Source organism: Pelophylax lessonae (assembly GCF_965119305.1).
Source record: "Pelophylax lessonae genome assembly, chromosome: 10".
NCBI classification, from domain to species: domain Eukaryota; kingdom Metazoa; phylum Chordata; class Amphibia; order Anura; family Ranidae; genus Pelophylax; species Pelophylax lessonae.
Window position 1 is genome coordinate 127,013,843 of NC_138777.1, and position 24,367 is coordinate 127,038,209.

The 24,367-nt window shown below is 46.7% G+C and overlaps 1 protein-coding gene across 2 annotated transcripts in view; it reads right to left on the reverse strand.

Moving 5' to 3' along the window:
• Nucleotides 1–24,367, reverse strand: part of PSKH1 (protein serine kinase H1) — a 207,753-nt gene that overhangs the window by 140,887 nt on the left and 42,499 nt on the right. The window contains exon 2 of one of the 2 annotated variants that reach the window (XM_082271071.1): nucleotides 13,082–13,271. The exons of the other annotated variant lie outside the window; for it this stretch is intronic. The gene's annotated coding sequence lies outside the window, so the exon portion shown is untranslated. The remainder of the gene's footprint in view (nucleotides 1–13,081; nucleotides 13,272–24,367) is intronic. 2 annotated transcript variants of the gene reach the window in all.

Genomic DNA, 24,367 nt, shown 5'->3' on the forward strand with positions numbered 1-24,367 from the left:
TCCCCACATAGATACACTTACCTCACAATGGCGTGGAAGACCCGCACAGGCGAACAAGCCGCTGCACATGAGGCAGGGAGAGTCGCATACAAGACGCACAGAATTGGGGTTAAGAAACCGCACAGCGTCCACTGAGGTAGCCACCTCACCAATCATCCCTGCACCGAACAGGGATGGGTCGTTCACTGTGCCAGGAGCGTTACCTGGCTGAACGCTCGATGGCAGGCTGGGAAGCCACTGACCCACGACCTGCGACCAGGGGGATCAGCCCGAGACCCAGCCCGCATGATCCTCTTCATCCGAAGAACTAACTAATGCTGACAAAAAGAACAGCTAAGTAAAGGTAGAGAGAAAACTCAAACAAAAAATCAAAAAAGAAGAAAGAGTCTGGGGCACAAAGCCCCAGCACAGAGAGAGCCAGCCACTCCTGACAAGCTAGACATTGAAACTGAGATATGGTTGCAGGAAGTAGGAGGGTATTGACTGAGGGGACCACCCTTTGAGGGTGGGATATGTTAAAAGCTTTAATGTTAACATATTCTGTTGCCTAGCTACTCCTTCGGAGCAAAGTCTAATACCCCATATGTGACGAATATGAAGAGGCGGCGACTGTCGGAGGACGTAAGAGAAAAAACGTTTACAATGTGAACTCCATTAGATACATAATCTAAGGGCCACATCTCCCCTGGCCTCAATGAGACAATATATTTCAGGCCCTTTTTGGAGGGCTATTCCTCAGGTGGTTGGGATAAAGATAGTTGAATCTCGGGGGGGGCGTGGCCGGATGTGATCGAGGCAAGTCGTGCTTCTGAGGAGCTCCCGCAGTATCCTGCTAATTACCCTGTTTGGGGCTATCCTCCTGCCTATCTGCGGGTCACCTATCGTGGGGAAGTCCAGCTGCACTTCGGGGATGCCCACTTCGGCTTCAAAACTGCAGCGCGGGCAACAATCCGGCCAGAGGCAGACTCGCTCCACTCGCGGCCCGGGCCGGGGCTCCGCCTCCGCCATCTTGGATTCGTCATCCGTCCCTCAGCGTGCTTCTGGAGCGGGTGCGAAAATGGATGTGGCGCAGCAGGGAGCGGCTTCTTCTCCGGCTATACAGGTACCTGTCCCCTTGCCCTCTACACCGCTGCAGGAGCAGGACCAGCGCGCCATCACGGCCCCCATCCTGGCTGCAATTGACAGTAGCAAAGCGGCGCTCATGGTCAAGATAGACCACCTTGCCTCTGAGTGCACATTAATCAGGCATGACCTGGACAAAATGAGGGGCCGCATTACAACAGCGGAGGAGCGCATTTCCGAGGTGGAAGATAGTACTCACTCCCGTGCCTCACAGTTGGCGGACCTGCAGCACCTGGTCAAATCCCTGCAACATAGAGCTGATGACGCAGAGGACCGCCAACGCCGTAATAATGTCCGGGTGGTGGGACTCCCTGAAGGGGCAGAGGGGACTAGGCCGGCCATCTTTGCTGAACAGTTCTTTAAACAGCTCCTGTCCCTTTCGGATCTCCCGCCTACCTATGTGGTTGAGCGAGCCCACCGGGTTCCGATGGGTGCCCAACTGCCCGGAGCTCCGCCGAGGCCTTTCCTGGTTAAGTTCCTGAATTATAGGGATCGGGACATGCTGCTATCGGAGGCCAGGAAGCACCAGGATCTGCACTTTGAAAATACCCGGATTATGCTTTTCCCTGACTTTTCTGCGGAAACCCAGAGGAAACGTCGTTCGTTCACGGAGGTGCGCAAACGAGTCAGGGATAAGGAGATTAAGTACAGCATGATGTATCCCAGTCGGCTCAGGATCCAATACAATGGCGCAGTTAAATTTTATGAAACGCCGCAAGAGGTTTCTGACTGGCTGGATGGTCTCCGCTGAAGTGCCGCTTCCTCTACCTGTTTATTCCCCCTCCTGGATCATGCATGTGGTTCTATGCTGGCCGCATAGTGGGCCTGTGCCATCTCTCTGGTGTGATACCCTTCCCCTTCTGTTTCCTGCAATGCCCCTTGGCTGCCCTGTTGGTTCCGGGGGCTCCTCTGGAGTCTTTTCTATTGTCATCACCTAAGAGACTGCCGGACTTTGATCGCATTTGACACTCGTCCACAGTTCCAGATGTTGGGGAGTTCTGGGCTTAAGCCTCATACCGGCTGGATGGTTACTAGTTTTTTGTTTTTTTTTGTTGTTGCTGGTATAAGGGCATTGGGAATGTTTTGTTGGCAACTCGACCCTCTAACGTTTCAGCCTCAGTGGTCTTGGATCCTTTTGCTGCTACTTGCTCTCAGTTCACAACGCTATTTTTGGTGGAACATTTCTTTTTCTGAATCCCTGCTGACATTTTTTATTGATGCCCATGGCTGATGCAGTACGCTTCCTCTCATGGAATGTGAGAGGTCTGAACAATAAATATAAACGGGCCAGTGTATTTCACTGTTTGAAACATGCGAAACCGCATGTCCTCCTCCTGCAAGAGACTCACCTGGATGGTAATCTGGTGCTCGCTTTGAAGAAACCGTGGATTCAAAAGGCGTTTCATGCCACATACTCCACGTACGCCAGAGGTGTATCAGTGCTTATCAGTAAATCTATTCCATGTTCCGTCCACCAGGTGATCTCAGACCAGGGGGGACGATATGTGGCTGTGGTGATGGAGTTGTATTCGTTCAAATTTATTTTGGTTGCTGTTTATGTACCTCCTCCCTTTAATGTTCAGATGCTGTATGACCTGCCTGCTAAGCTCTCAGCTCATGCCTCCCTGCCTATGTTATTTATGGGTGATTTTAATGCGATTTTGGATGGGGCGTTGGATACTTCCAACCCCACCCGACAGGCCTCGGTGGATCTGGTTGCCTGGGCGGCTGCTCAGGGCCTGGTTGAGTTATGGCGTTGGAAGCATCCGGATGGTAGGGAGTACTCTCACCTGTCCACTACGCACCGCTCGGCGGCCAGGATAGACCTGGCCTTTGGTAGTGCTCGTTTTCAGTCCCTCGTGACTGCTGCTGATTACTTGGCTGGGGGGGGTGTCTGATCATAACCCGCTTCTCTTGACAGTGCACCTCCGGTTGGGGGCTGGAGAGCGGGGTTGGAGACTGTCTCCGGGCTGGCTTCAACAGGATCAGGTCACCTCCCACCTGGTACAGGCGGTCCAGACGTACTGGGCGAGCAATGTAGACTCTGCCGAGCCTTCGGTGGTTTGGGAGGCCTTCAAGGCGGTGGCCAGGGGGGAGTGCATCTCAGCTATTAAAACTGCCAGGAAAGATCATAATGGGGAGCTCCGGTCTATGCAGGAGGTGGAGAGGGAGAGGGCGCGGGATCATGCTGCTTCGCCATCCGAGTCCACTTACACCTCCTTATTGGAGGTGAGGCGTCTCCTCTCACTCCACCTGTCTGATCTGGCCCATACTGAGGCTTCCCATTTCAGGGCTGCTGCCTTTGCACAAGGGGATAAAAATGGCAAATTCTTGGCTAGGTTGGTGGAGGATCAGAGGGCCCCTATTAACATCCCACGTATTAAGAGTTCTAGGGGGGAAATGCTCACTGATCCGTGGGATATTTTGGAGGAGTTCAGGAATTACTTTGAGTCCTTATATGCCCCTGTCCATGACTAGGACGATGCTGTCATGGAGACTACTCTCCGTGGCCTGGCTCTACCTACCCTGACTGACGAAGATAGCGCCTTGCTAGACGCTCCGATCACTCCCCTAGAAGTGGAAGGGGCCATTGCCTCCTTCCCGCCGCAGAAGGCTCCGGGCCCGGATGGGTTCCCTGCGGACTTCTATAAGGAGTTCTCGGAGCAGTTGGCCCCGCGCCTGAGTGCCCTGTTTCAACACTGCCTGGAGGGGGGGGCTCTCCCGCCGTCCATGATGGATGCATACATGGTGCTGCTGGCAAAACCGGGAAAAGACCCTGAGGACTGTTCCTCATACAGGCCCATAGCCCTGCTGAATGCGGACCTGAAGGTCCTAACCAAGGTCCTTGCGAACCGTCTGGCGAAAGTCATACATACCTTGGTTGACCCTGACCAGACGGGTTTCATGCCGGGGAAATCGGTGGATACCAATATTCGGCGTCTGTTTACGTACCTCCAACTCCCGGTGGCTGCCTCCTCGCAACGCGTAGTGGTCTCTATTGATATAGAAAAGGCCTTTGACTCTGTCGACTGGACCTATATGCACACGGTCCTGTCGCTCATGGGTTTTGGCCCCAATTTCCGGACTTGGGTGAAACTGCTATATTCCTCTCCTCGTACGGCCATTCGCTTGGGTCTGTTGACCTCGGTGTATTTTAGGGTGGGTAGGGGGACCCGTCAAGGTGCCCCCCTATCGCCCTTCCTTTTTGCGCTTACCATCGAACCGGTTGCCATTGCATTGCGCTCCTCGCAGGGTTTTGAGGCAGTCAGAGTAGGCTCCATAAAGGAGTGTGTGGCGTTATACGCTGATGACATGCTTCTTTTCCTTAATGATCCTGGTCCTTCCTTACAGGCTGTCTTACGGATCTTGGATGAATTTGGCAAGTATTCGGGACTCCGGGTGAATTGGGGAAAGTCCTCGATGTTGTCTGTAACAGGAGTGCCTGGTGCACTAGTTGGAGATGGCCCCTTCCCGGGTTGGGTTGACGCATTTACCTACCTTGGGGTCCGGGTAACTAGGCATCCGAAGGACTATTATGACCTGAATCTCCTCCCGCTCCTGCCTAGGCTTCAGCGCCTGGTGCAGGTGTGGAGGAGGATTCCGCTTTCCCTAATGGGAAGAATAGCCCTCCTTAAAATGAAGTTTCTCCCTGTGGTTCTATATTTCTTGCGCCACTCCCCGCTGTGGGTTCCAAAGACGTTTTTTAGCAGATTGGATAGTATTATTAGCTCCCTCCTCTGGTCCCCCGGGGTTCCCAGGATTGGCCTTCGGGCCCTCCAGGAGCCTTGGGGTAGCGGGGGTCTGGCTCTCCCTGATTGGCGGAAATATTATCTGGCTGGGCAAATGGTTTTTGCGAGGCGATGGCTGCGGGCGGATAAGGAGGACTCGGCTACGGTCCTGGAGGCGGCGCACCTGGGATCCTATGAAAATCTCCGTCTGGCTCTCCACAGGGGGGTGGGTTCCGACCTCCCGTTGACAGCGTCAATGAAGGCTACCATTAGGGCGTGGAGCCAGACTGTACGACTGGCCTGCCCCAGCTATGTTGGACTTTCCCCGTCTACCCCTCTTTGGATGAATCCAAAGCTCCCTCATTTTTACCGCTTACCTGACCCTATGGTGTGGGCTACTGTGGGGGTGAAGACGTTAGGGGACATAACGACTGAGGGAGAATTGCTATCATTTGACAACCTACGTACAAGACATGACTTACCCTCAACTCATTTTTTCAGATACCTACAGCTGCGTCATGCCTTTCAATGCCAATTTACTGACACCAAGATTGAACCGGTACCATCTGACCTAGAATTAATGCTAACTAATCCTGACCTTACCAAAACCCTATCTTCAGTTTACAAGGATTTATTCAGACTGACTCCACCAAGTATTGTGAAGTGTAGGGAGCGTTGGACCGCTGAAATTCCTGAACTCCAGGGGGAGGACTGGGATGACATGTGGGTTGAACCATTCAAACACCTCGTTGCTGCTAGAGACAAACTTATTCAGTTCAAGTTTCTCCATAGAATATACTACACTCCTGCTCGACTAGCTAAAATTTACCCCACGTCCTCCGCTGAATGCTGGCGATGCTCTGCCTCTCCGGCGGATGCGTCCCATATTTTCTGGGATTGCCCGCTGATTCAGCGCTACTGGTCGGAAGTTACCACCTGCTTAGGGGAGGTGCTGATGACTGCGGTCCCGCTGACTCCAAGTGTTTGTCTGCTGGGTTTGGTGGAGGAGGTGGTTCCCTCGGTGGCACATAGAACCCTTCTAACTATATTGCTATTTTATGCCAAGAAGGCCATATTGTTACAATGGAAGAAGGTGACCCCGCCTTCCCTGCTGTACTGGAAGGGTCTGGTGAATGCCGTGTTGCCACTTTATAAAGAAACATATTTGTCCCGAGGGTGCCCCAAGAAGTTTGAGAAAGTGTGGAGGGCATGGGTGGAGTCTCCTGTTACGGTACGGTAGATAGCATTTGTAATTTGTTATGATAATGTTCACCTAACTGAGTGATGCTTCCTTTATGTGTGGGCTGGGAGCGGGGACGGCTGGGCACTGGTGCGCCTGGGCTCAGTCGTTCCGGGCCCATTATCCTGCTTTTTTCGGAGGGAGTCCGGCTGTGTTTGGGGGTTGGGTTGCCAGGGTGGGGGGGGGACTTTACTGTTTTGATGTTGCTGTTTGTGTGACTCCCCCATGTTGGGGTGAGCTGGTCTATTGTTTTTGTATGTTTTGTTTGCGTGAAAACTTCAATAAAAAGAATTTTACAAAAAAAAAAGATAGTTGAATCTCCATTGGACCCTCGGGTTCAATATATTATCATTAATATCCTTCCACTCACATTCAATAATCACTGTATACATTTTTTATTTAATTTCTGTTTTACTTGATGTTTGACATGACTATGCCATTGCCCTGATGTATGTCATATTCTATTTATATATTTTTTTGTTTTGAATCCCTGGCTTATTTTTGTTTAGTGCAGACAACTATGATGCTCATATGTATTTATATATATTCTTGTGTTAATGGTCTGTCCATCCGTATGACACTCATCATGGTCCTCTTAGCTTGTCTCTATGGGGAAGCTTCTCATGCTGTCCACCCGGCGCACCCAAGCCGTCCACACTGCTGTGTGATTCGGCCTTCTCCATCTTGGGGAATTAGCCACGGCTTGATCGGTTGAGGTCTCGTTCCTCCCCCTTGCCTCTTCTTCCCCTCCTGCGTGGGCTTGATGCGGAACTCGGCTCCGCCTTCCCAGATGGGGTGGAGTTCCACACCGCTCACACGGGGACCAGCCTGGAGCATAGACGTCACTTCCATTTTGGGGTCACTTTCGTGATGTCTGCGCCCATGTCCGGCTCCGCCTCTGGACCTCATTGAGCGCTACATTTAAGGGAGGAAGAGGTCCGGTATGCGGACACTTCTTCCCTAAAACCTACTTTTTTGCCTGATGGCAGCCTTTTGGAGTGCTGCACTTTCATTACATCTGTCACTGGTATGCATACATCTAGCCCACCATTTTTTAGTAGCCTTTCTGGTTCTTCAGCTACTACTATAATGTTTTGACACATGGGATATTTACCTGCTAATTAGCATGGTCTCATCATGGTAGCAATGCTGTAGAGGTTTTTTTGCAATTATTAGTTCCTCTAATCAACCCCTAGGCTATGTGGGGCATGAGTTTACTATTTTGGCCCCCTTCTTTGCCCCATATTGTTAATATGATACGTATCTGCTTTATGGCATAGTTCCTTGTTTTTCCTGCTCATGCTGCAGGGTTTTCTTAATTGAAGCTGCCATAAGCAACTGCTAAGCCACTGTAATTATGACTCCATCTGGGCCCCACTTCCGTCTCATTAATGTCAAGATAAATTGGGGCGGTTTAATGTATTTTACTTTTAAATAAATGTCCTGCTATTTATCCTTAATAGTGGCTACATTTATCTACATGTGGGTATTATATTCCTGAACACTTGTCATGCGCATGGGAATGGATTTATTTATATGCACACACACACATATATATATATATATATATATATATATATATATATATATATATATATACACAGTGGGTACGGAAAGTATTCAGACCCCCTTAAATTTTTCACTCTTTGTTATATTGCAGCCATTTGCTAAAATCATTTAAGTTCATTCTTCTTCCTCATGAATGTACACATAGCACCCCATACTGACAGAAAAACACAGAATTGTTGACATTGTTGCAGATTTATTAAAAAAGAAAAACTGAAATATCACATGGTCCTAAGTATTCAGACCCTTTGCTCAGTATTTAGTAGAAGCCCCCTTTTGATCTAATACAGCCAGGAGTCTTTTTGGGAAAGATGCAACAAGTCTTTCACACCTGGATTTGGGGATCCTCTGCCATTCCTCCTTGCAGATCCTCTCCAGTTCTGTCAGGTTGGATGGTAAACGTTGGTGGACAGCCATTTTTAGGTCTCTCCAGAGATGCTCAATTGGGTTTAAGTCAGGGCTCTGCAACAAACAAAAGTCAGGGCTCTGACTGTTCTCTTAAGAACAGTCACGGAGTTGTTGTGAAGCCACTCCTTCGTTATTTTAGCTGTGTGCTTAGGGTCATTGTCTTGTTGGAAGGTAAACCTTCGGCCCAGTCTGAGGTCCAGAGCACTCTGGAGAAGGTTTTTGTCCAGGATATCCCTGTACTTGGCCGCATTCATCTTTCCCTCGATTGCAACCAGTCGTCCTGTCCCTGCAGCTGAAAAACAACCCCACAGCATGATGCTGCCACCACCATGCTTCACTGTTGGGACTGTATTGGACAGGTGATGAGCAGTGCCTGGTTTTCTCCACACATACCGCTTAGAATTAAGGCCAAAAAGTTCTATTTTGGTCTCATCAGACCAGAGAATCTTATTTCTCACCATCTTGGAGTCCTTCAGGTGTTTTTTAGCAAACTCCATGCGGGCTTTCATGTGTCTTACACTGAGGAGAGGCTTCCGTCGGGCCACTCTGCCATAAAGCCCCGACTGGTGGAGGGCTGCAGTGATGGTTGACTTTCTATAACTTTCTCCCATCTCCTGACTGCATCTCTGGAGCTCAGCCACAGTGATCTTTGGGTTCTTCTTTACCTCTCTCACCAAGGCTCTTCTCCCCCGATAGCTCAGTTTGGCCCAGACGGCCAGCTCTAGGAAGGGTTCTGGTCGTCCCAAACGTCTTCCATTTGAGGATTATGGAGGCCACTGTGCTCTTAGGAACCTTAAGTGCAGCAGAAATCTTTTTGTAACCTTGGCCAGATCTGTGCCTTGCCACAATTCTGTCTCTGAGCTCTTCAGGCAGTTCCTTTGACCTCATGATTCTCATTTGCTATGACATGCATTGTGATCTGGAAGGTCTTATATAGACAGGTGTGTGGCTTTGCTAATCAAGTCCAATCAGTATAATCAAACACAGCTGGACTCAAATGAAGGTGTAGAACCATCTCAAGGATGATCAGAAGAAATGGAAAGCACCTGAGTTAAATATATGAGTGTCACAGCAAAGGGTCTGAATACTTAGGACCATGTGATATTTCAGTTTTTCTTTTTTAATAAATCTGCAACAATGTCAACAATTCTGTGTTTTTCTGTCAGTATGGGGTGCTATGTGTACATTCATGAGGAAGAAGAATGAACTTAAATGATTTTAGCAAATGGCTGCAATATAACAAAGAGTGAAACATTTAAGGGGGTCTGAATACTTTCCGTACCCACTGTATATATATATATATATATATATATATATATATATATATATATATATATATATATATTATATATAAAAATATAATTATATATATATATATATATATATTATATATAAAAATATAATTATATATATATATATATATATATATATATATATATATATATATATATATATATATATATATATATATATATATATATATATATATATATATTCTAGCATGAATTAGTTATTGTTCATTGCATTGATTCACAGCACTCTTGGTCATCCATCTTTGCTGTCATTGCTCCATATCTCTAGTCTCGCTGGATCTGCAGGTCCATGGCCCCTCGCTACAGACTTCTTTGACCACTGACCCAGTTGCCTGTAGGGGTTGGACAGGCTATACTTGATTTTATTGTCTTGGCTGCAAAATTTAGATTCATCTATGTCATGTAAGTAATGGTTTGTTTGATTGATTTAATCTCTGATATGTTCATATCATGAATACATCTGTTTATATATATTAATTTCAATTGGACATATCCTTACAGTGTTTTTCTATTTTTTAGAATTACTGTTTATATAATATATTTCACAAACACCCCTGAAGACGGATGAAATATCCAGAAACGCGTCGGGTGTAATATTATACTTTGCATCTTGAACATACTGTTAACCCCATAATGATGTTGTTTTAGGGCTAGCCATCCCAATATGTGTTTGAACATTATTTTGGACACTTCTTTGTCTTTTATGATCTTTTTCTAAAAAAAATTATGTTTTTTATCTTATATATGCCTTATACTTCACTTGCATAATGCAAATACTTTATCACTAAAGTTTTAAGACCGTTAAAGTCCCATCGGGGAGGGTGCATCTTCCTCATGAGCAGTAAAGGAAGGACCCCATTTAGCACGAGGTGTTTTACCTTTGGAGGATTGAGGAAGAAGCTTACTCTTCCCGCCAGTCAGACCCTTGATCAACTCATCCAGTCGCCAAACAAACGCTCTCCCAGAAAAGGGAGATCAGTCAAGGCTTTCTTGGAGGCTTGGTCAGCCGACCAGCTCTTTAGCCAAACCATGCGCCGCAGGGCAATCCCCACAGACGAAACTCTGGCCACCAGGGGAGCCGCATCCAGGGACGCATCACACAGGAACACCAGGGCCTGAGTCATCTGGTCCAAAAGTGCCATCAGTTCTGGGGGAACCACATCAGGGTCCAAGTTCCCTTTCAGAACCTTAATCCATTCCGTAACCGTCTGTGATACCAAAACAGACACAAAGAACGGTTTTAGAATAGAACCCGCCAACACGCGAAGATGGCAGGAAAGGGATTCCACCGGTCTGTCCACCGGATCCGTGAAAACTGGGGAATCTTCCACGGGCACAATAGTACATTTGTTCAACCTGGAAACAGGATGATCCACCTTTGGTGGCACCGTCCAACGCTTGGAGACCATATCAGCAAAAGAATACCGGCGTTTAAAGCGTTTCAGCACCACTAGCACGTGCTTAACGTGCCCCCATTGGTCATTCACAAAATCATGAAAAGTCTCCAGACAGGGGAAAACCTTGCCAGACTTTTGGGTCTTGAGGGAGCCAAAAGGCCACCCGTGTCCCTGCCAGAGTGGGCTCGTCAGTCATTGTTAAAGTTTCCCTCATTGAGACAATCAGCGATTCCACTAAAGCGCGTTTCCGTGCTGCAGCTGAAGAAGACAGGTCCTCTTAACCATCTGACTGCAAGGACAGCGACCCTTCAGGTAGGGGGTGTCCGTGGCAACCACATCAGGCTCTGAATCAGAGGATTTCACAGTTGATGGAGAAGGCAGTGGCCGTTTCCGGCTAGTAACCTTTTTAATGACAAAATCAACTTTTGTTGCCAGGCTTTCCAGAGATGCTGAAATCGTGGCAAGCGACTGTGATCCGGACTGTCCAGGAGTCGCACAGAGTGAGTCTGAGGGTGAAATCACAGCCTTGGGCTCCATAATTAAAGTACAAAAAAACAAAGTACTGTCACTTTAAGAAGCACCGATCGCGGTTCCCACCATCGATCACCGCAGTCTGCAGAGTGCCCTTTTAATATACACTAAATAGCAGAGTGAGTAGGGATATGCCCGCAAAGACCCCAGTACTGTACCACCTCCAGGGAGAACCCTCTCGAACGGCCTCTGCAGGATGGAGAAGAGATACAGGAAGTTATCTCGGCCTGCAGCAGGAAGAAGCATCACAGGAAGTGACCTCAGCCTGTATGTAAAAGGTCACGCTGCCAGTGCAGTAATACTACACAAAAATGGTTGCCAATACATTTTATTAGGAAGCTCAGGGAAGATGGCTGCCCCATACAAGTCCATGGGGAAAACCTGCACATTGCCCACACTTAAGATGGCGGCACCCACGGCGAGCCATGCGGCCAGGAACACCCATAATGAAGGCCTCAAGATCTACAACCATACCCAGCAAGAGACAAGGTACTATTGCTACCCCCTCAGGACGCCAGGCGCCCAAGTTACATAGCCCCCTGTGGGGACGGGAGAGGGAGACAGGGCACAAGGGCTGGGTACCTGACAGGCTAGGGGGATCTTTTAGGAGGTACAGGTCCTAATATCCCCAGGAGAGGGCCCACATCCCTCCAAGGCCACCAGGAGCAAAGGGGGGGTCACATTTACTCACCATACCATGGACTGGGTGGGCTCCGCTCCGGGGAGACCTCCTCCCACCCGAAGTGGGGGTGCTGCCAGCGGAGGGGTATGTTGCGACTCAGGGCGTTCCTGGTCTTCGCCTACCAGCGAGGCATCCATTCGCAGGCTCGTCCCCATCCGGAAAGGAGCACTGTCGTGGTGAGGCCTACTGCGGGACTATAACCTGCTCAGGCTCGTAAGCCAGGCTGGGGGGACCATAAGGATCTAGATTATCCAGTGTGTAGCCCCAGCCGGCATTGCTTGTAGATTAACAGGAGAATCCCCTGAACACTAACTAGCAAAGTGAGTAAAGAGAAATAAAATAAAATATTCTGAAAAGAATAAAAAAAAAACTGAGACTGGAGTCCCAGCAGGAAACCTAGGTCCTACTCCTTCTCTAGGCAGAAACAAATTGGTTTGCTGAGCTGAGTGTGTGTGGGTTATGCCTGTGGGGACAGCCCCGTGGGCATGTACATGTACATTTTTTCCTGCCTAGACTACTCCTCCAGGGCGCAGCATAACCCATTCAGCTGATGAAGATGAGGCTGCGTCTGTCAATGGACGATCGAGAAACAGCATTTTTCCACAATGCAGAGGATTAATCCCTTAGGTTTTACAGTGAGTATAACAAGCATGCTTTACTGCATATACACACTGCTTTTACGGTTGTGGATTTAGTAACACTTTAAAATGTTAAACTGATACACCAATGCTGCATATGGAAGCTACACCAAAAAATGCATATGAAGGCTATGCCAAAGAAATGCCAATAAAAATGATACGTAGACAAAACCATGCTACAAGCTCAGGAAGAAAAAAGTTGTTACTACTTTGTACTTTTAAAGACCCTCAAAGACTTTTCAAAAACAGTGATTTGGAACATGAGTAAGACATGAAAGTGGCTTATACATACCTTCAGTTAAAAATGAGAACCTTGAGAGGACTCAAAGTAAGGCTTTCAGATTTAAACTATATAGAATATGTCCACCTATTCTCTTTGTGTGCTCTTGTGCACTTATTCCAGGCCACATGTGCTCCAATCATCAGGAACCACTCTACCACACACACTGCACTCACCAGATCATACTGACTCCTTGTGAACGTCAAGAAAGTCAAAATGTGCCTCTTTAAGCCAAATGTTTCACAAACTGGATCATGATGTGCTCAGTCTTTCCTGTAAACACCAAAACCGGATCCGTCATCACACCAGGAATTATTCCACTGTTTCTTTAAATCCTCCTAAACCACCATGCAATATCCAGTATACCTATCAAAAAGAAAAAAAGGGAGGCATCTCATAGTGTAATCGGTTTATTTTAACCCCACACAGTAAAAAAGATAGATATGTATTACAATGTGAATGTGGATAAACAGCCTTTTGAAAATGAAATCAAGAACACCACTGTACCCTCCAGCATGCATTCCAATAAAGAGGAAGTGACGTAACCGGAAGTCCCGCACTATGCATTCCATCAAATTTGCAATGTCCTTAGGAGCAGGAACCGCCAGCTTCACCTCAACCATATATACAACTTTCAGCCTGCCCTCTATACCCAAAATGAATAACATGGCTCTCGGGTTCCAAACACATTAATAGTGTATCTTCAGACTGCATTATTAAACCCATACAAAAAAAAAAAAAAAAAAAAAAAAAAGATAAATCCCCATATTGATCTGAACAAAAGATAAAACTAATATTTAAAAATATATTAAGAGTCAGTTCATATCTGCAGTGCAGCAGTGGTGCGATTTCAATGCAAATTTGAAAAGAGTCCTATGCGTTTTCTGAGCACTGCGGTGCAATTCAGATGCAACTTCATCAATCGCACATGTCCTCAGGTTTAAACATGAATTGTTATTAGAAAAAAGCTGCGTGGGGTCCCTTGCCCAAATCAATACCAGACCCCTGGGTCTGGTATGGATTTTGAGGGGAACCCCACGCCAAAATGTAAAACCAAAAAGGTGTGGGGGTCCCACCAAAACCTATAACTGGCCCTATGCCAAAAAAGGAGGGGGGGGGGGATGAGCGATTGTCCCCACCCCCAAAACACCTTGTTCCCCTGTTGATGGGGGCAAGGGCCTCTTTAAAAACTGTCTCTGTGTTTTTATTTTCTACATTTTTTTTGGTGAATGAGTAGGAGTACAATATACCCCATACTCATTCACATGGGAGGGATGGGATATTGGGTGCCTGTTAAAGGGGGTTTTCAGATTCCGATAAGCCCCCTGCCCACAGACCCCCACAACCACCACCAAGGGTTGTGGGGAAGAGGCCTTTGTCCCCATCAAGCAAGGTGCCTTGGGGGGGGGGGGGGTCAGAGCCCCCCTTGCCCCAAAGCACCCCACCAATGTTGAGGGCATGTGGCCTGGTATAGTTCAGGAGCGCCGCCCCACCCCTTACTGGCCTGCCAGGCTGCATGCTCGGATAAGGAAAAAATATAGAAAGTGTTCTGCGCTCAGTGTAAATATCCTTATGAACGTAACAATTCTTATCAATTTAAACAGTTACACTCACCGTATTTCACATAAAGATACTAGACTAAAAAAAGAAGAAAAGAGTGTGTTCCTAAAGAACATAAAAGTGCCTTCTAATTCATTAGTGAATTCAATAAAAATGATCAAACAAATAAATGAATTATAGTGAAGTGAAGTGTTAAAATATATAAACATATTAGCAATATTCTCATAATTCATAAAGTACCTAATAATTCATGAATAAAATATCAAATAAATTAGACAACAGTAATCACAAAATTCATAAAATCCATGTGCCAATGTCAAACAAATAAAAAGAGACAAAAAAGAAGAAAAAACAGTCCCAATATTAATAGTGATATTCATATTAGGAAAATCAAAGTGCAAGACTTATGCACTTGCTAGAGTTCTTGTGCTTCTGGTGATCACCCAATAGTTCTCTACCTGGAAAAAATGGCCTCTTACCGGATATTAGGACCTCATTACAAGGTCTGGCTGTGCCTTGTTGAGAACACCCCTCATTCAAGATAAATCAACATGATTCCAACCGAAAACCACTGGGAGTTTCAGATAGCTGTATATAGTCTCAGTGCACACTTTCTAGACCACTTTCCGCAGCAAGGCTAGATCAACATACTCACAGTTTATGGAGCAAGGTTTACATGAAAAGAGGAAGAGGGACACTCGTGCAATTTCTAAACTCCAAATTTATTATAAAAGTATTATACTTACAAGCACGAGTAAAGAGACATTAAATGCATAAAAAATTGCGGCAGGCGTGCTGAGGTCACCGCTACAAAACTCCACCCTACGCACACTTCATCCTAATGGACATCTTTTTTGTTAGTCCTGTTATTGGGTGCAACACACGCTTTTCCCCTTTTTATGAGCTCTGTAATGGTCGGATCTGGTATGAATTTATTTTTAAATTTTGGTGTGGGGTTCCCCTTAGAATTCATACCAGATTTGGGGGGGGGGGGGGCGGCGTGTCTTTTTTTTTATTTTTGTTTTGGCATGGTGGTTTCCCTTTTAATCCATACCAGACCCACAGTGTTTTTTTTTTCTTTTTCATTGCCAGCATTTTTTTGGTTTACATCCAGCTGACAACCTACTGACAGCTGAGTCATCGGTTCTTAAGGACGCGGCGGCCAGCTTCCCGGGTTGCTCCTTAACAACCAGCTGTTGTTAAAGACGCTGGTGGCTGCCAGCTCTGAAAATTTGCATCTGAACCGTATGTCGAAATCACAGATGAACCACTGCACAGCTGCTTTGGAAATCCGCAGCGAAACAGGATGGGAAATTTGCACCGAGAATGTGTGAACCTAGACTTAAAGGAGTTGTACAGCCAAAGCTCATTTGGCTGTACATCTCCTATGGATCACAGGAGTGCAGTTGGTCCTGAACTCCTGTGACCCATCAGCAGAGAGCAGGCTGAAATGGACCGATACCCGGCTCAGCCGAGCCTGAGTCGGCTGTTCTACCCCCTCCACAGCCCAGTGCTCCAGTGAGCGAGGAGGGGCAAAGCAAAGAGCAAGGGACTGACAGTCACCAGCTCTCTGCTTGTGGAGCTTTGAGAACTGAGTGATCAGCAGTATTTGATCGCTTGTTTCTCAGTGTAGAGGCGCCAGGGGACCGATGCTGCATCCACCTAGGTAAGTATATTTGCGGGGGGGAAAAAAAAAACCTTACTTCTCTTTTAAAAACATTTGTGGCACCAGGTATAGGTATGTTAAAAAAATTTAGCGATCTGGTGCCATCTTGTGGCAGAAAAAAAATTGTACATAAAATTCCTTGATACACTATTATTTTTACACCATATAAAAAACATTAAAACCTTGTGTATTAAACATGCATAAAACCAAATGCTATGAATCCACTTACTACTAAACATGTTTTATATTTACTTGTGTAGTTGGTGTACTGGCCCCCACCCCCCTTTTATTTCTCGCCAGGAAACAAAAGTTGTGGCTGTACTGAAACAGGAGAGAGGTGAGCTGTGGGTTGTCACTGTACCTCCCGATTGCCCCCCTCACCTTGTCAGCAGTGGGAAACAGTAAGAAAAATCAGGGCAGTTTTTACTGAAGGATCCCAGCCTGTCACTGTCTCTTTCCCTCTCTACTAGTAACAGTGAGGAACCAATCAGAAACCAGTAGAAAATCATGCTGGGACATGTAGTCTCCAGATAGGCTGCCCATAAAAACCAATTGACTATGGACTACAGCCCCCAGCTAGCCTTGTACAGTGAGAAGGAACCAGACTGAACAAGATATCCTGCCAGGAAGTTTGATTTTGGACATGTGACTAGACTGTCAAGGATCTTCACCTACAGCGCCAGAGAAAGAGCCTATCTACCATCTAGAGTCACTAAGGACAACCGAGAGTGAGGAAGACATTTACTAGGAGAGACCACTGCTGTTGTTCCACTGGATCTGGTGAGAAGGCTTTATGGCCACTATTTGCTACCATCCCTAGAGAATAAGCAATTAGAAACCAACTTATCAGCTACTCCATAGCTTAAATACTGCCTGCTGGCTTTATTGACTGCCTCAAAGTGCAGCAATGGTTAAAGAGCTCCAACACTTAGCTAGTTGAAGCGACAGGACTAAGTACTGCCCCAAATGTTGCTGTAACCAGTGCCTTTGCCCTGCTCCCTTAATAATACTTTGGTTCATAGCTGCAGCAGCTTTGGAAATACACGGGTATGCTCCCCCAAATTTTTTGCCTGTTTATTATGTATTCGGTCTGACCAGACTATCGAGGTTGAGCAGCCCTCCCCACCCCCCACACTCACCTGTACTCAATCAGTGTCCACCATCAAGTGGATATAGGAGGAGTCCCCTGTAGTGCATTTGCACATCTCTCCCAGCAAGGAGTGTTATCTCCAAGGGTTAGAAAGGCTGGATTCAGCTCTTTTTCATGGATAGTGTAGGACCCACTGATAATGGGGTACTTTGACGCAGTAGTGGGCTTGAGCACGATATGGCCATATGGTGGGACCAAACCCCCATTTTTATTTATGGACTCTCTTCAGATTTGGTAGTAATTTCTTTTGCATTTGCGCGCTATTCTTTTTTAATAATACTAGTATAGTTTCTACACTTTAGCAGCCTATTTTCAACTTAATTTGCTATGTGTGCACTTATGTTCTACTGCTGTTTATACTAAGCTCTTGCCAATATAACAAGTAAGTTTATTTCTAAGCATGTGTGTGCTCATTCTTTGGTTTTAAATAAGCCAGGAAAAAGGTATTTTCTATCTGTTATCTTTATAGTGTTTTACATTCAACCAGGTGCATCAATGGGACTGAGGTTGTTCTTGGGAGTCGAGGCTCACAACAAAGGGCCCAAAATTACCAATCGGCTCCTTCTGGTGTGGTGCTACACATTAGAGACCGACTGATTATCGGCAAAGCCGATATGCACTTTCCCCATATAACGGAATCGGCCTTTGGATTTACCGATATTGCCATGACGTCATCGAGTATGTTGCGCCACGCACCTCTGCGCACTGGGCAGCTGCTGCGGCCTTCTTAGGCCGCCTCCCCCAGCTTCGTTACAGTGTGTTTTACCCACTGCGGCCACACTGGAGTCTGCTCTGCATGCTGTGCACAGTCTGTCGGGACAGTGAGTGATCTTCTAGTTCTATCAAAGACCAGTCACAGACACAGTGCACGTTGTGTAAAACAGCCGCCACGGCCACCCACCACCCACAGCTGCCCAGTGCCAGTCAGCCACCCAGTCCCACACACCCACAGGCCTACCATCCAGCCAGCCATAGGCCCTGACTGACTTTACCTGCCAGCCACCCACCGGCCCTGGGCCTGTACCTGACAGCCACCCACCACACAGAGTGCCAGCCAGTCAGCCACCAAAGGGTGCCAGCCAGCCACTAAAGGGTGCCAGCCAGCCACCCACCACAGGGTGCCAGCCAGCCAGCCACCCACCACAGGGTGCAAGCCAGCCACAAAAGGGTGCCACGCCATCCACTCACCAAGGGGTGCCAGCCAGCCACCCACCAAAGGGTGCCAGCCAGCCAGCCACCCACCACAGGGTGCCAGCCAGCACCCACCCACCACAGGGTGCCAGCCAGCCATCCACCACAGGGTGCCAGCCAGCCACCCACCTACCACAGGGTGCCAACCAGACAGCCAGCCAGCCACCACAGGGTGCCAGGCAGCCAGCCACCCACCACAGGATGCCAGCCAGCCACCCACCACAGGGTGCCAGCCACCAAAGGTGGCTAACTGGGCCCAATTTGGACATTTTCACTTAGGGGTGTACTCACTTTTGTTGCCAGCGGTTTAGACATTAATGGCCGTGTGTCGAGTTATTTTGAGGGGACAGCAAATGTACACTGCTATACAAGTTGTACACTCACTACTTTACATTGTAGCAAAGTGTAATTTCTTTAGTGTTGACACATGAAAAGATATAATAAAATATTTACAAAAATGTGAGGGGTGTACTCACTTTTGTGAGATACCAGTCAACCACACTTGGGAAATCCCTCAAAACGAAGTGGTTCCTTTGAGTATATTAATAAAGATAGCTGAAAATTCATAAAGTGCTGATAAAAAAGTGCTATACTCTTGATGTGCCACTAGTGTGAATGATAATTATAAATACTGAAAGGTGCTCAATACTAGTGCAAGTAACTGTAAATAAATATATTAGATGTATTGTTAAAGCCTTTAACCACTTGCCACTGCCCCTTGCAGATTTACTGCGGCAGGGCGGCTTGGCTGCATATAATCACGCAGATCTACGTGATTTGGCTAGAATGACAGAAGAGCCGCCTGCTTATGTAAACAAAGCAGGCAGCTAGTCTGTCAGAGAGGCAGGAAAAACAAAGCTGAATCACCAATCTCTCCCTGCCTCTGCCCAGCCCATCCCCCCACACAGTCAGTAAGCATTATTAGGCGTACACTTAACCCCTTGATCACCTCCAGTGTTAACCCTTTCCCTGCCAGTGTGATTTATACAGTAACAGCGCATATTTTAAGCACTGCTTACAGTATTAATGTAACTAGTCCCCAAAATGTGTCAAAAATGTCAGTTAAGTGTCCGATCTCACCGCCGCAATGTTGCAGACCCGCTAAAAATCGCTGATTGCCGCCATTACTAATAAAAATATAAAAAAATAATAATAATAATAATAATAAAAAGTCCAAAAATCTATCCCGTAGTTTGTAAACGCTAGAACTTTTGCGCAAACCAATTAAAATACGCTTTTGGGATTTTTTTTTAACCAAAAATATCTAGCAGAAAACAAATTGGCCTAAACTAATTTAAAAAAATAGATTTTTTAAATTTTTTTATTGGGAATGTTTTAGCAGAAAGTAAAAAATACTGCGTTTTTTTTTTTCAAAATTGTTGCTATTTTTTTTTGTTTATAGCGTAAAATCTAAAAACCGCAGAGGTGATCAAATACCGCCAAAGAAAGCTGTTTTTGTGGGGGAAAAAAACTACATTAATTGTATTTGGATACAGCGTAGCACGACCGCGCAATTGCCAGTTAAAGCAACATAGTGCCGAATCGCAAAAAATGGCCTGGTCATTAAGGGGGTAAAACCTTCCAGAGCTGAAGTGGTTAAAAAAGGTCTGGCAGCATTGCACGACCGCACAATTGTCAGTTAAAGCAACGTAGTGCCGAATCACAAAAAATGGCCTGGTTGTTAAGGGGGTAAAACCTTCCAGAGCTGATGTGGTTAAAAAGGCTTGGGATCTTTCCTGGGTGTACTAAAATTTATAGGTAAAGTTGATCCAGGGAATATCCGATTGCCTCTCAGGGGATCAGGAAGGAATTTTCCCCTGCTGTAGCAAATTGGATCATGCTTTGCTAGGGTTTTTTCGTCTTCCTCTAGATCAACTGCGGGTATAGAATAGTGTATATGGGATTGTATGGTTGGGTTTTCTGTACTGTTTTTTTTTTTTTTTTTATGGGTTGAGCCAGATGGACTTGTCTTTTTTCCACCTGACTAACTATGTAACTATACAAAGCATCAAGAAGAAGTGGATTCTTCCTAAAATTCCAGGAAGAGATCATCACAGCCCTTCTGTATCCAGAAAGTGTTGTAGCCCAAATTCACAATCCAGATACAGTGAGCCAGCTACATGAGAGGCATTTTCCAGATGTCCTCCCTGGTACCCCTACCCAAAGAGCACTCCAAAGAAGACATTGTGTCTGCAGAAAACACAGCTATAGGTGTGATACCCGCTATTTTTGTCCCTCCTGTCCTGGCCAACCTGGTCTCTGCATCAGGGACTGTTTCCGTCGTTGCCACACACTAGTAGATTATTAGTATAGGGTACAGTCGGCACAGTCTAGGGCACACTTTTACACAGTGTCTCAAAAGATGTTAGATGGCTTTCACATTTTGTGAGACCCTAGCCTGGACCATTTTTTTCAGTTACAAAAAAAGTGTAAAAAAAAAAAAAAAGCTACAAAAAAATAAATACATAAATAAAAAATGCCAAAAATAGTTGTCGTTTTATTGAGTTAATTTTCTGTTCTTACTCTACTTTATAATATACTGCTATAATGTAATGTTTTATTGTTACTGTTTTTCATTGTTCACCATAGTTTTCTTTGCAGATACCACCATTCTACTGTGCTGTATGCTATTATAACGTCATGTTTTATGCTGTGTTTTTCATTGTTAACCATAGTTTTCCTTGCAGATACCATCATTCTACTGTTTTACTGCACTGTATACTTTTATATTGTAATGTTTTATTGTTACTGTGTTTTGTTGTTAACCATTGTTTGCTTTGCGGGTACGCCCATCAGCTGTAGCACTGATTTGTTTATTCTGACAGCAACAGCGTTTGCTCTCAGAATATAAGTAAATCAATGATTGCAGCGCCGTAGGAGGTGATTTCACCACCAGAGTTTAAAAAAGGGCATATATTTAGCGAAGCATAGGGGATGGAGTGGACACAGCGGGCAGATCTCCCCTATGCATAGCCAGATATTTTTAAAAACTTTTCTTGGCAGAGATCTCTTCATCCACATTGATTGATGAGAATGGAAGAATCTGCTATATTCTTTTTTTCGTTCAGCCAATGGCCTGAACGAAAAAAAAAAAGAACATTGCATGTATGCCCATCATCAGAAGTGGGTGGATGCTTGGAGGTCTAATGGTGGGCATACCAAACACTTTCTGGTATTGTTTTTTAAAGCCAGAGGGCGGCTTTCATGTAAAAGCAATCCTAGCAGATAATTAGCCGCTAGACTGCTTTTACAAGCAGTGGGAGGGGACTACCCCTTCCGCCACCTTTCACAGTTTTCTCAGCTCTCCCGTCCCACTGGGTAACCCGAGACTCCAGCCGGTGGTTCCGTCAGCTGACCATAGAGCTAATTGGAGACCAGAATGGCTCCAAACATCTTTATGGCCTAAGATACCGGAAGCTTCGAGCATTTCATGACTTCGGTTTTGCCAGATACAGTTGTGCTCATAAGTTTACATACCCTGGCAGAATTTATGATTTCTTGGCCATTTTTCTGAGAATATAAATGATAACACAAAAACTTTTCTTTCACTCATGGTTAGTGTTTGGCTGAAGCCATTTATTATTATCAATCAACTGTGTTTACTCTTTTTAAATCATAATGACAACAGAAACTGCCCAAATGACCCGGATAAAAAGTTTACATACCATGGTGATTTTGGCCTGTTAACATGCACACAAGTTGACACAAAGGGGTTTGAATGGCTATTAGGCCTCATGCACACTGGACGTTTTTACAGCTGCTGTTAGCAGCGTCAGACGTTTTTTTTTTGCAGCTGCAGAACGCCCATCCATGTTATTCTATGGACTCATGCACACATAGAGCTTTTAGGAGCTCCAAGTGGCATAGGCGTTTTACAGCTCCAAAAAAAAACCAGGAACTGTGGGTTCTGGAGCTGCAGCGTCAAGCTGTAAAAACGTCTGACGCTGCTAAAGGCTGCATAACGTTGCTTAACGTGCGTTAAGCCACGTTATACGTTTTTTTTCTTCCATTCAAAATCAATGGCTCCCTATGGGAGCCTATTGATTTGAATGGAAGTCGCACCGCAGGTCGGATCAGGGTGATCCGACTTGTGGCGCGACCTGCACTGTGAGAATCTTGAGGGGGAACTCCACGCCAAAATGGGGAAAAAAACGGCGTGGGGTTCCCCCCCCCCCCCCAGGTTCCAAACCAGGCCCTTCGGGTCTGGTATGGAATTTGAGGGTAGCTTTTTCGGCATGGGGTCCCCCCCAAAATCCATAGCAGACCCTTATCCGAGCATGCAGCCCGGCATGCCAGGAAAGGGGAGGGGACAAGCGAGCGGCCCCACCCCCCCTGGATCATACCAGGCCACACGCCCTCAACATGGGGGGGTGTGGGTGCTTTGGGGCAGGGGGGGCTCTGCACCCCCCACCTCAAAGCACCTTGCCCCCATGTTGATGAGGACAAGGGCCTCATCCCCACAACCCTGGCCGGTGGTTGTGGGGGTCTGCGGGCAGGGGGCTCATCGAAATCTGGAAGCCCCCTTTAACAAGGGGGCCCCCAGATCCCGGACCCCCTCCCTATGTGAATGGGTATGGGGTACACTGTACCCCTACTCATTCACCACATAAAAGGCAGTGTATGGAAATAACGACACGAGACGTTTTGGTACGTTTATTAAAAATCTTCATCCGACTCTTCTTGTCTTCTCCTCTCCGGGGTCTTCTCCTCTCTGGGGTCTTCTGCTCTTTTGCTGTCCGCTCTTCTTGTCTTCTCCTCTCCGGGGTCTTCTTCTCTCCGAGGTCTTCTGCTCTTTTGCTGTCCCCTCTTCTGCTGTCCTCTCTTCTTTTCTTCTCCTCTCCGGTCTTCTGCTCTTTTGCTGTCGGCTGTCGGCTCTTCCTCCGGTCCTCCTGTTAAAGGGGTCTTCCAGATTCCGATGAGCCCCCTGCCCGCAGACCCCCACAACCACCGGCCAGGGTTGTGGGGATGAGGCCCTTGTCCTCATCAACATGGGGGCAAGGTGCTTTGAGGTGGGGGGTGCAGAGCCCCCCCCTGCCCCAAAGCACCCACACCCCCCCATGTTGAGGGCGTGTGGCCTGCTATGATTCAGGGAGGGGTGGGGCCGCTCGCTCGTCCCCTCCCCTTTCCTGGCATGCCGGGCTGCATGCTCGGATAAGGGTCTGGTATGGATTTTGGGGGGGACCCCACGCCGTTTTTTCGGCGTGGGGCTACCCTCAAATTCCATACCAGACCCGAAGGGCCTGGTTTGGAACCTGGGGGGGGGAACCCCACGCCGTTTTTTTCCCCATTTTGGCGTGGAGTTCCCCCTCAAGATTCTCACAGTGCAGGTCGTGCCGCAAGTCGGATCACCCTGATCTGACCTGCGGTGCGACTTCCATTCAAATCAATAGGCTCCCATAGGGAACCATTGATTTTGAATGGAGGCACAAAAAACTGCTAACAGCTACTGTGGCCAAACGTGCAATAACGCTAGTGGAAAAAGCTACTGAAAGCACGTTTTTACAGCTGCTGTTTCCCGGCGTTATGTAAACAGCTTTGGAGCACGTTTTTAGGACGCCCTGTGTGCATGGAGCCTTAAAGGGAACCATCCTCCCCTGTGATCTGTTTGCTTATAATTAGTGTGTTTGTATACGGTTTGTATAAGGTCAATGATTTTCTGGACTCCTGACAGACCCTTGCATCTTTCAACCAGTGCTGCACTGACATTTCTGGATTCTGAGTCATGGGGAAAGCAAAAGAATTTTCAAAGGATCTGCTGGAAAAGGTAGTTGAACTGTATAAAACAGGAAAGGGATATAAAAATATACCCAAGGAATTGAGAATGTCAATCAGCAGTGTATAAACTCTAAACAAGAAGTGGAAAATGAGGGGTTCTGTTGAAACCAAACCACAGTC